The following is a 9,767-nucleotide window of genomic DNA, read 5'->3' on the forward strand; positions in this document are numbered from 1 at the left end:
GACAGCGAGGGCGCCGCTGCTGTACCCTTGAGTAAGGCGTTTGTAATGAACGCCTTCATTAAAGCTCCAGCTGTGTAAATGGTGTATATCTAACATGCGAGCGCTGACAGCCACCCTGAGTAATTACATCATAATAATCATAGTGATAATGAAACAATGTCTTAGGAGACAACGCAAAGTATGACTCTCGTTCCTTCCCACCACGGGAAAGAACAAATGGTATACAAGGAAAGAGAATCGCAGGGATTTAAAAATGGAGAATGCAAACAGTAGGAAATGTATGCATGCGAAGTCTCTGGCTGTATAGACTGTAGAGGAGCATAAGGGCAAGAGTTTTGAATTGAATTCAGCTTGAAACATTTGTAGAATTCAAGATTTGTGAAAAATCCAGGACAATTGTTGACAATCTGTATGCTTTTATGACCCCTTGCCTCATACCCCGGTGGTGTTGTGGTTCTCCTACCAGTGTATCAGCCGGGCCTTTAATTAATAGAGGGACTCAATGTATATGTATACCCCCCCTTCCCCCCACAGACACCGTAACTGGGGTTGTGGACAAGGTGGGGGCACCTCATTTGCAGTGGTGTCACCCTCCTTGACACCGGACATAAATCTGCCTCACCTCCACTCCTGAGACCAGTGAGGGAGGGGGGAGATGAACTGGTGATTCTGCAGCCATGTATCACCTGTACGTTCCCCAGTGTGCTCTTTAAACCAAAAAAAAAAAACCTACTTCATTGGTCTGACCCCCAATCTGGCTCCTCCATGTCAAGAGCTCAGGCCTGTCTTGCCGGGCCTCGCCACCCCACACACGTACACACGCCGCCCTTCCCAGAAACACAAAGCTAAACACTGGGGGGGTGTGGCGGATCTGGCGAAACCAAATTTCATGAGACCTGTCACATTGTACCCGTGCTCATGACCCATACTGCTGTTTGTTGGGGGGTGGGGAGGGGAACTGGGGAGGGCGGACAGCAGCACTTCCCCCGATCCGTCATGGCCGCACTTGAGGTAATTGTGCAGCCGTGCCTGAATGGGGCAAACCGGACCCTGGGACAAACTCGCCTTTGTTCTTAGTCAGCCACTAACCCACTTTTTTTTTTTGTGTGGGCCCAACGATGACGCCTTTTTCCCACTTAATGAGACAAGCCATTTGACCCAGATCCTCCCGTGAAGTGGCGTGCTGGAGACGAGAGAACCCTGCTCGCGTTAAACCTGATTACGCGCTTGAGCGGAGGCCTACGGCTTTGGGGGCTGAAACACAGCACTTAGGGGCGGCCATATTTTATTTTTTCATGTTTTGTTTCTTCATTTGCTCTTTCCCTCCATAAAATGAGTGGCACGATGCATCTTTCAGAGCCCTCCCATCAGCAAAAACAAATACCTTCTTACGCCGAACACGGTGTTTATTTAGGCTATCGCCGGTTGGTTATTTAACTCGCTGCATTGTGAGTTAATTATTGATGTCAATTTCTATTGATGTAGAAGCTGAATTGAAAACTACTATTCTATATTAAATGCGTGAATTTGCATTAGATTCTTCATCACTGTTTATAAACAGCATTTGTCATATGTGTTTTCAAGAATACATTTTGCATTCTGACATTTTCATTACTACGAGCCATTGAACTTTGTTGCATTTGATAACTACTGAAGTTCACTGAGGCGTTAAAAAATAGGATGAGAATTGTTTTCAATTGAAATTCTGAATGATAATATTTTCTTTGAGTGCAAATAAAATCAAATCTTTGGAAAAATGACTAATTCAAAATGACGGATTAAAAAAACGATTACATACAGTTTTCAACCTTCAAGAAGGGCCTACTTAACAAAGCTCGAAATATAGATTTAATTGTAGTGCCATGACATGTACAGGCACCTGTTTCAGGGACGGATTTCTTGACATTTCCAGTTGTATGTGGTTATTCTGAATGTGGAAATATTACTTTTACCTTGGATTATTTATATAACTGAAATATCTCACATGCTGTGTCAGTCTTCAAAGACAAGCTGTCTTCAAAATGTCAGCACTGAGTGACATCATTCCTCCCATATGAATAGTGGGCTACCAGGACAGTGTGGTGCGGCCTTGGGATGAATTGAGAAAAACTGTCCTCCACCCACACTATTTTTAATCTTTATTTTACGGGTTGTATTTACGCGGGCCTGTAAAAAGATAGAGAAGGAACGATCGCTTCTGCTGTCATTTCTCCAGCACGCTCTGGGACACGTAGGGTGACGTACAGTTTGAGAATGAGCTCCTTCGGTATTGGCGTCCATATTAGTGGGACAGAGTAAGTGAGGGGAGACCCTTGGGCACTGCTGAATTGGACGAGTGTTGGTAGTTTTAAAAAGGAAAGGAGTACACTCATTTCAGAGTGCTCAGAACGCCCTGAGGAATAACGTGCCGCTGTGAGAGAGGGCTGGAAATCCACTTGCTGGATTGGAAGGTTACAGGTTAATAACTTACTTCTGGGAACGGGGGGGGGGGGGAACATCCCATGGTCACAGTAGCACTTTGAGTGTTTTCACGTGAAATTTGAGGAAAGCTAACTGTGAAGAGCATCTTCGGGGTGTGCTACAGGCTGCTTATTTTCTCCGATGGAGAGCTAGACAGTCTCTTGAGTAAAACTGTGACATCAGAGGTGAATCTATGGCGCATTAACGCTGCGAGTTGCCTAATGATCATATTTGCAGTCGGGCCTGGATTTCCGCGGAGCCGCGGCACGGTTAATAAAAAATGGCGGCTGCTATTAATTTAGCGACTTGCAAGAAGAAAAAAAAAATCTCTTTCTCTAATTAACAGGTGTCTGCATTTCAATTAAGCATGGCCTACATCTCTCATGCAGCATGGCAATGTGATGTGTCTAGCTGCCATTTTCCTTTCCTGGTTTCTCCTCTTCCAACAAAACTGAGCTGCAGTTAATGCACACGACTTATGCTCACTGCTACAGCTTTGAAACCAAAACCCAGATACATATCTTATTTTCCTTTATGTCGTAACAGCATTCCACAATCCCTTTTAAACGAACAACAATGCCGTTTATAATGCTGCGCACTCTTCACTTACAGGACACCTTTCATACGAGGAAATAAGTGCTTCACAATATAGTGAAAAGATAATGCATTAAAAATAAGAGTAAAGTTATTTCTGCATCTCACAAGTAAGTTCCATGTTTTCATGCCTCACAATTAAGGCACTTCATACACATAGGGTACAGTTCACACTTCCGACTGAAAAGCAGTCTTTCAAAGCGACCTCCCTTGGTGACTGACATAAGAGAAGACGAGGTAAAACAGAGAGGGGGGAAGTTATGAGGGTGCGACGCAGAACCACGCTGGAAAACAAAGGTTTTTATGTGCAGAGATAAAAATCCGAACCTGGAAAACAACAGCGAAAACAGCTTCCAGAACATTTCACAGAACTTCAGACGCATCAGAAGTAATGGTGACATGGCTGACAGCAGGCAGGAGCAAAGCGGGAGGGCGGAGTGTGACAATGACGGGTAAAGAATTCCTACTGAAGTAAAAATGGCCAAGCAAACGGATATCAGCTCTATGTTTAGACCATGATCAAGCGTTTTAGAAAGAAGCCCGCGTGCACTCTGCTTTAGTCTTCTTTTTTCACGGTGCTATGAATAAAATCCCTCCGAAATCAACAAAATGTTCAAGATGAGCACCTCACTGCTGCTCACATTTGGATAATAAAAAATGTGCAGAAATTCATTTTGGATAGTGTGATCAAAACAAGTGTAACAGCTGTAAGAGTGGACCTTTAACTGTATGCGCGCGCCAATGGGATGATCAGAGCACAACTGCTGCTATCTCTGCTCCTGCTTGTTTGCTGTTGACGTAACGTGTAATAGCTCCCATTCTGGGGAACAGTTAGCCATGCAGCTATGGGCAGGCCAGTTTTTGTTCAAGGGTGATTTTTTAGCATTTAAATTCATGAAAATAAACTTTGTTTAGAGTAGGCCACAATAGGCAACCAGCTGGATTCCCCATTGTGTTGGGTTACAGCAGTTTTTCGCACGCAGTCTACCTTGACTGATACATAAACAAATAGAATCTTCTGTGGAATTGAGGAGAAAACTGCCTGTAATAAAGGGGGTTGTTCAATGGGAAAGTTAAACCCTGGGAACATGTTTAATCCAGCATACCAAGCTGTTATAAATCTTGCCTTGTAATGGCTGTTTATTAGTTGTGCATACAGTAAACTGTATATTTTCCTAGTACTCATTTCAAATACTTCTGACTTTTTCCGTAACTTATGAAATGATAAACAAAAACATTTAGAAGTCCCATCAAGCAAATCCATTTAAAAAGTATTTCTATTTCTGGGTGTGGAAGGAATCTGTTTGTGTTTACCAACCTCTGTGTATGAACAAGAGACTTTTATCAAAAGGGGGACTTAAGGGGGGATTTATTTTCGAAGTAGCTAACAAATTGTAGGTCTACAGAATTCTGTGCTAAGAGCATCATCACGCAATTGCAGACCAAAATCATAATTCAACAGCAAAATACTCCTTAATAATTGATGGTAGCTAAATTATTATTAGATATCATCACATAAACACCAAATGGCTCTCAACTAGAAGATACACTTAAGGCCCGAGGCCATGTTTTCTGGTACCACAGTAGAAGAAAATGATAAATATCTCTTTCGAAACCTTTTATTGCACACAGCCTTCTGATGATCAGTTTCGCTGCTACAGTCAATTGCCGGAGGGGTGGTGGGGCACTGCTGTATTGCCTTTGAACTACAAAATGGTATTTTAAAATAAAAAAAACAGAACCAACAAAAATTTGCATTAATCACATGCATTTATGTCATGCACATAAACTTAAAACACAGCCTCACTCTCTGGCAAGCAGAAGCTGCATCCTTATCAGAGCGAGTCTAGCATTCCTCAGAGCTGACTGCCACCCAGCAGCATTCGCTGTGTGTTGTTCTGTTCAGCTAAAAATAGATGGCACTACTTTGAAATGTAAGTATGTTCAAAACAAACAAACAAACAAAAACAAATTAAACTTTCATCTTAATCCCTGCTCTGACATTGTGAGTGTAGGCTGTCTGTTTGATGCTTTTGTCGGGTAGGTGGGACATGCATTTCTACAAAAAATAAAAAATAATAATTGGAACAATTGAATACTCTTAGGTAAACATTTTGCTCCGCTGTGTTTTTTTTTAGTACTGGCACATTGCAATTCTTTATAGTGTTAACCTATATGCTTTTTTCTGTTTATCTCAAACACACCGACACAAGCATGAACACAAACATGCACGCGTGTGTGCACATATACATATATATATATGTGTGTGTGTGTGTATATATCTATATATATATATATATATAGTACTGGCAGAACTTGTGGAAATGCTGCGCTCAAGAAGAAGTCTAGTACTCTTAGAACATTTTTCTGTGCCCGTTCTTCTGTTGTTTCTTGGAGATATTTTCATCAGTAAAAATGTATTCAAAACAATTATCTTCTTGACCATGAGTGGTATTGACATTGTGACCATCTGTAATTTGAAAGAAAGTATACAAGCAAAATGAAACAAAAGAAATTAAATATATATATATATATATTTTTTTCTTTGCATGAATATTATCATTTTATGTAAAACAATACTGGACAAAGAAATGCATGTTAACGTTGATATAAAATTACCAACAGTAAATACATTAGACTGATCAACTGTGTAGGTATGAACTAATACAGCTTAACTTAGATGTAAAAATTTTGAGTTCAAATTATGTCAACTAACATTCATTAGTTCAGAACTTAGATTTCACTCACTTTAAACTCAGTCTTTCTAACAGTTAAATCTAAAGTTTTCTGAACAACACAACTAATGAATTTTAGTTAAGCTCAAAACTAAAAAATTGAGTGAAGTAGGTTTTTATATATATATATATATATACACACACACACAAACGCAGTTATATATTTATAGGTTTAGTTTGTGTGTTTTTTGAATGCATTTAGAAAGAACTTAAGTTTCACAGAACTTTATTCAAAAGGAAGCTTTGAAACACTTTGCTGCTTTAGTTTAGCCTGAGCTCATTAGACAACATGCTGATTAGATATGATTAGACATTATGTAAAGATTTGTATTGTTGAGACTGTTGTAATGGTTAATTCCAAGTTGTTGTTGTACCAATTTTGAAATCATTTTCACATTGCAAAAACGCAATCATTCCTTGTTTGATATTATGGAAGATGCAGTCAGGTTGCCATCTACTCTGTAACAACAAACTCGAGCCCAAGAGTGCCTCTGTTGTCATTTCTTTGTAACCCTTCATCCAGCACTGCTCTGACACCGTTTGCATTACCGAAACCCTTTTCGCTTCAGTGGAAACCATATAGTGGCTCCCCACATTTTGAGATTTCCGCATTTCACCACCGTTGAATAGTTTATTCTCTTGTAGGCCTATATGACCCATAAAAAGCGAATGTTTAAGTATGTATTGGAAAACTTTCCTCCACACAATGTACGTTCAGGTGAACAATAGGAAGCGTCATAATTTAAAGTAGGGTTGGTCCAGGGTTTGGTAGTACACATTATTAAGTCTAACAGAACGCAGACTGCGCACTTATCAATTAATTTATACGCCAGTCATTATTGTGACACAGTCCTCCACCTAACACCCATCCAATTGTCTGCCAGCTAGGTTACCAGACCGACAGAACATGGAAATAATTATTTTGAGTCCAATTTGGTAAGAGAACCAACATTTTATTGGGCTATGAAAATCATGTTGGAAACCAATGATAACGCAAAGCTATTCGCTATAATTATTTGTCTTTGTGCTTTCAGGAGTTCACGCAATGGTCAAAATAATCTGTCATGGATTTTGGTCAGCGAAATGCAATTAAATGTTCGTGAATAAGGCGTCTGTCACAGTCGTGCGCTGGGCGCTCACACAACTTCCTTTGTATGCATACGATTCAATGACCCGTCGGCGCATCTGGTTTTTCTTTTGTAGTCACTAACAACCTCAAAACAATAGATAATGTCCATGTTTAAAACCAGTAAACTGTTTTTGTTCTCAAAGTACATCTGTCGAGGTCATGCCATATGCTAACTAAACCCAAGGACGTGAATCGCAGCACGGCTTAACTCCGACGTTGGCCACTTTTGCATAAGCTTAACAAATTCTTATGACGGAAGTAGCCTGGCTAATGCACGTAGCTACAGTAGGCGGTCATAGTCTCTGTAAAATTCTGTTATAAAACAAATACAGCCACACTGACTTCCAGAATAATAAATGGCATGTGATAACATCTCGCCCACTCCACATAAGCAACTATCCCAGTTGCCGTTGGCCGACGATTTCAGCATTGCACGAAAGAAAAACTAAAATACATTATCTACTTCAGATCATACAGATACCAGACCATGCCTAGTTCTTAAAAGTTCAGTGGTAATACCTCTACTGGACACCCGCTAATGGCATTTGGGGGAGCCGAGAGTGTTTCGTAAAGTGCGATGACAGCAAGGCATTGTTTTATGTGGCCGGCAATCCCCATGACCCTCTTGAATACACGATAATGTTTCCAAGAGTTGCAGAATAAGCAAAGCAAAATTAGAACACCAGCGTTAACGCCAGCAACATTTTCAAGAAGAATAATGAAGAAATGGTCGATTCTTACCTGTTTTCATATGCGGTTGAAAAGGTTGAAGAGCTTGAAAATATATATTATATATCCCCAGCTGACGTCCACATTGTCAGTAAGAAGCTTTAACTGTAGCAAATAATCCTGATGTCACCGTGTAACAATAAACCAGAGAGGGAGAGAGAGAGAGAGGGGGAGAGAGAGAGAGAGAGATGCAGCCAGCGGCCGTGGGACTACCCTATCCAATTACAACAGACAAATGAGAAGCTAAAAGAAAACAATGCACTCTGGGTAAGACCATCTGCCGAAGTACCATGTTAGCCACTGCACTCCTGCATTATCCGACAGTACCCTATCATCCCATAGGATGTAAGACGAGTCTAAAAGGAAATAAAAAGGGACCGTATCTTATAACGATGTGAGATTGAGTATCGGAGAAGCATCTGACCTCCAAGAAGCCCCCCTCCTTCACTACTGCGATTAAGAAATGTTTGCACTCGAAACGCAAATGCTGTTTGAAGGAGCTCACTTCGTCCCGCAAATGAAAGGCATCTTATTTTTTTTGTGTGCTGTGACTCGAAAACTCAAAAAAAAAAATTTCTCTTTTCAAGATTAAAGCCTTAGTTTCGGTTTATGCATGGAGCTGAGCCGAGGTTAAAGAGCTGTCATAGCTATTTTTCAATTGACGCAGATAGCCTGGCGTATACAACCTATGGTCAATCAACACAATCCAGATAGCCTACTCATAATTTGTATTTTACAATAGTTTAAAAACTGATAATATAGCGCACTCCGGAAAGAAAAATTACACACTCCTCACAGAATATGCTCCAGCCTCGTGTGTATCTGAGGAAAATGGAGTTAGAGCAGCACTGAACTGATAATCAGTGGCAATCAAAACAGACGATACAGGACGGTCTACGTACGTTGCGGTAGGCTACATCGCGCCACAAGACACATTTTCATCAGTTTTCAGTGTTAAAGATTGGAAACACGCATGCCACACAAGCACATTTTTTGCACATGTAAATTGTACTCAAAAAGTTGAAAATGGCCTGATGTGTGTGACTCTAATACATGATGTAGCACAATGAGCTTGCCTCGCACCGGCTCTGACGCTGTCGAATTACAGAACGCATTTTATTCGCTGTCGCCGAAGGTAGAAAGATCCTGTCTTATCAGATGCAATAAAGATGGCAAGTGGAAGTCTGGACAGGATGACACGGCAACCTCTCCCAGTGGGTGAGGAGCTTACTACGTGCGCAGCCTTAAACCACAAGTATAATACCGGTTCCGATGGATTTATTGTTCCTTATGCCGGTGGAATCCGCACCTCAGAACACCCGCGCGCCCTGGGAGTGCGGGAGTATGGCGAGAATTTAAATTCCGTATTTCGAGACGTCGTCCAACACAATCCGCAACCATATACTGCCATCTAGTGAAAACGGATAGTAATCAAACTACGTCAAACTAAGTCCGTGAACGTGACGGTTCAAAAACAAATTCAAAAACATTTACAAATAAGTAAATGAAGAAACAGTTGCTAATCTCACCTGTTTGCGGAATGTAATCAATAACAATAATCGAAAATTCACTGTATTCGAATGGTAGCTATATGAACTGGATCATACACTTACCTTGGAATATTTATTGTGACATACAGACATTAACATGAAGATTGGTAATTGAATGCTTTTTAGGGTTGTTTTGTTTGAGGATTATTATAATTGCTGTGATTGTCATCATCATCATCATTATCATCATCATCACAAAAAAGTCAGGCTGTTACAAGATGGTTTTGTGCTTTTAAAAACACCCAAAAGAACACAACAGGATCTTTTTGCAATCAATGTTTTCTGTAATTGTCTGGCTCTGGTAGTTTTAATTTTACTGTCTCCGGGCCTAAAGCTTTTGGAGGGGTGTACGTTGGACGCAGTTCAGTCCAATTGCCTAGCATCTTGACAAGGCAAGTGGGGGTTGAGCTAGGGCAGCAAGACCGATCATGACAGCCAGTGAAAGATTAACTGGGCAGAGGAGTTTGCCTCCTACTGCCCAGTAATAATCTATACAGCTACTGTGCAGGTAGTCAGCAACCCACTGACTACCTTCTTAATAGAATCTTTGGCCTGCAGCACAGCCTAACC

The 9,767-nt window shown here is 40.8% G+C and overlaps 1 protein-coding gene across 4 annotated transcripts in view; it reads right to left on the reverse strand.

Annotated features, from left to right (window-relative positions):
* pcbp4 (poly(rC) binding protein 4) overlaps positions 1-8,653 on the reverse strand; it is a 58,932-nt gene extending 50,279 nt beyond the window's left edge. The window contains exon 1 of one of the 4 annotated variants that reach the window (XM_035389395.1): positions 7,660-8,653. The gene's annotated coding sequence lies outside the window, so the exon portion shown is untranslated. The remainder of the gene's footprint in view (positions 1-7,659) is intronic. The other 3 variants (XM_035389394.1, XM_035389397.1, XM_035389396.1) reach the window with 3 other exon arrangements.
* Positions 8,654-9,767: the final 1,114 nt, after the last annotated feature.

Source organism: Anguilla anguilla, chromosome 13, assembly GCF_013347855.1.
Source record: "Anguilla anguilla isolate fAngAng1 chromosome 13, fAngAng1.pri, whole genome shotgun sequence".
Lineage (NCBI taxonomy): Eukaryota > Metazoa > Chordata > Actinopteri > Anguilliformes > Anguillidae > Anguilla > Anguilla anguilla.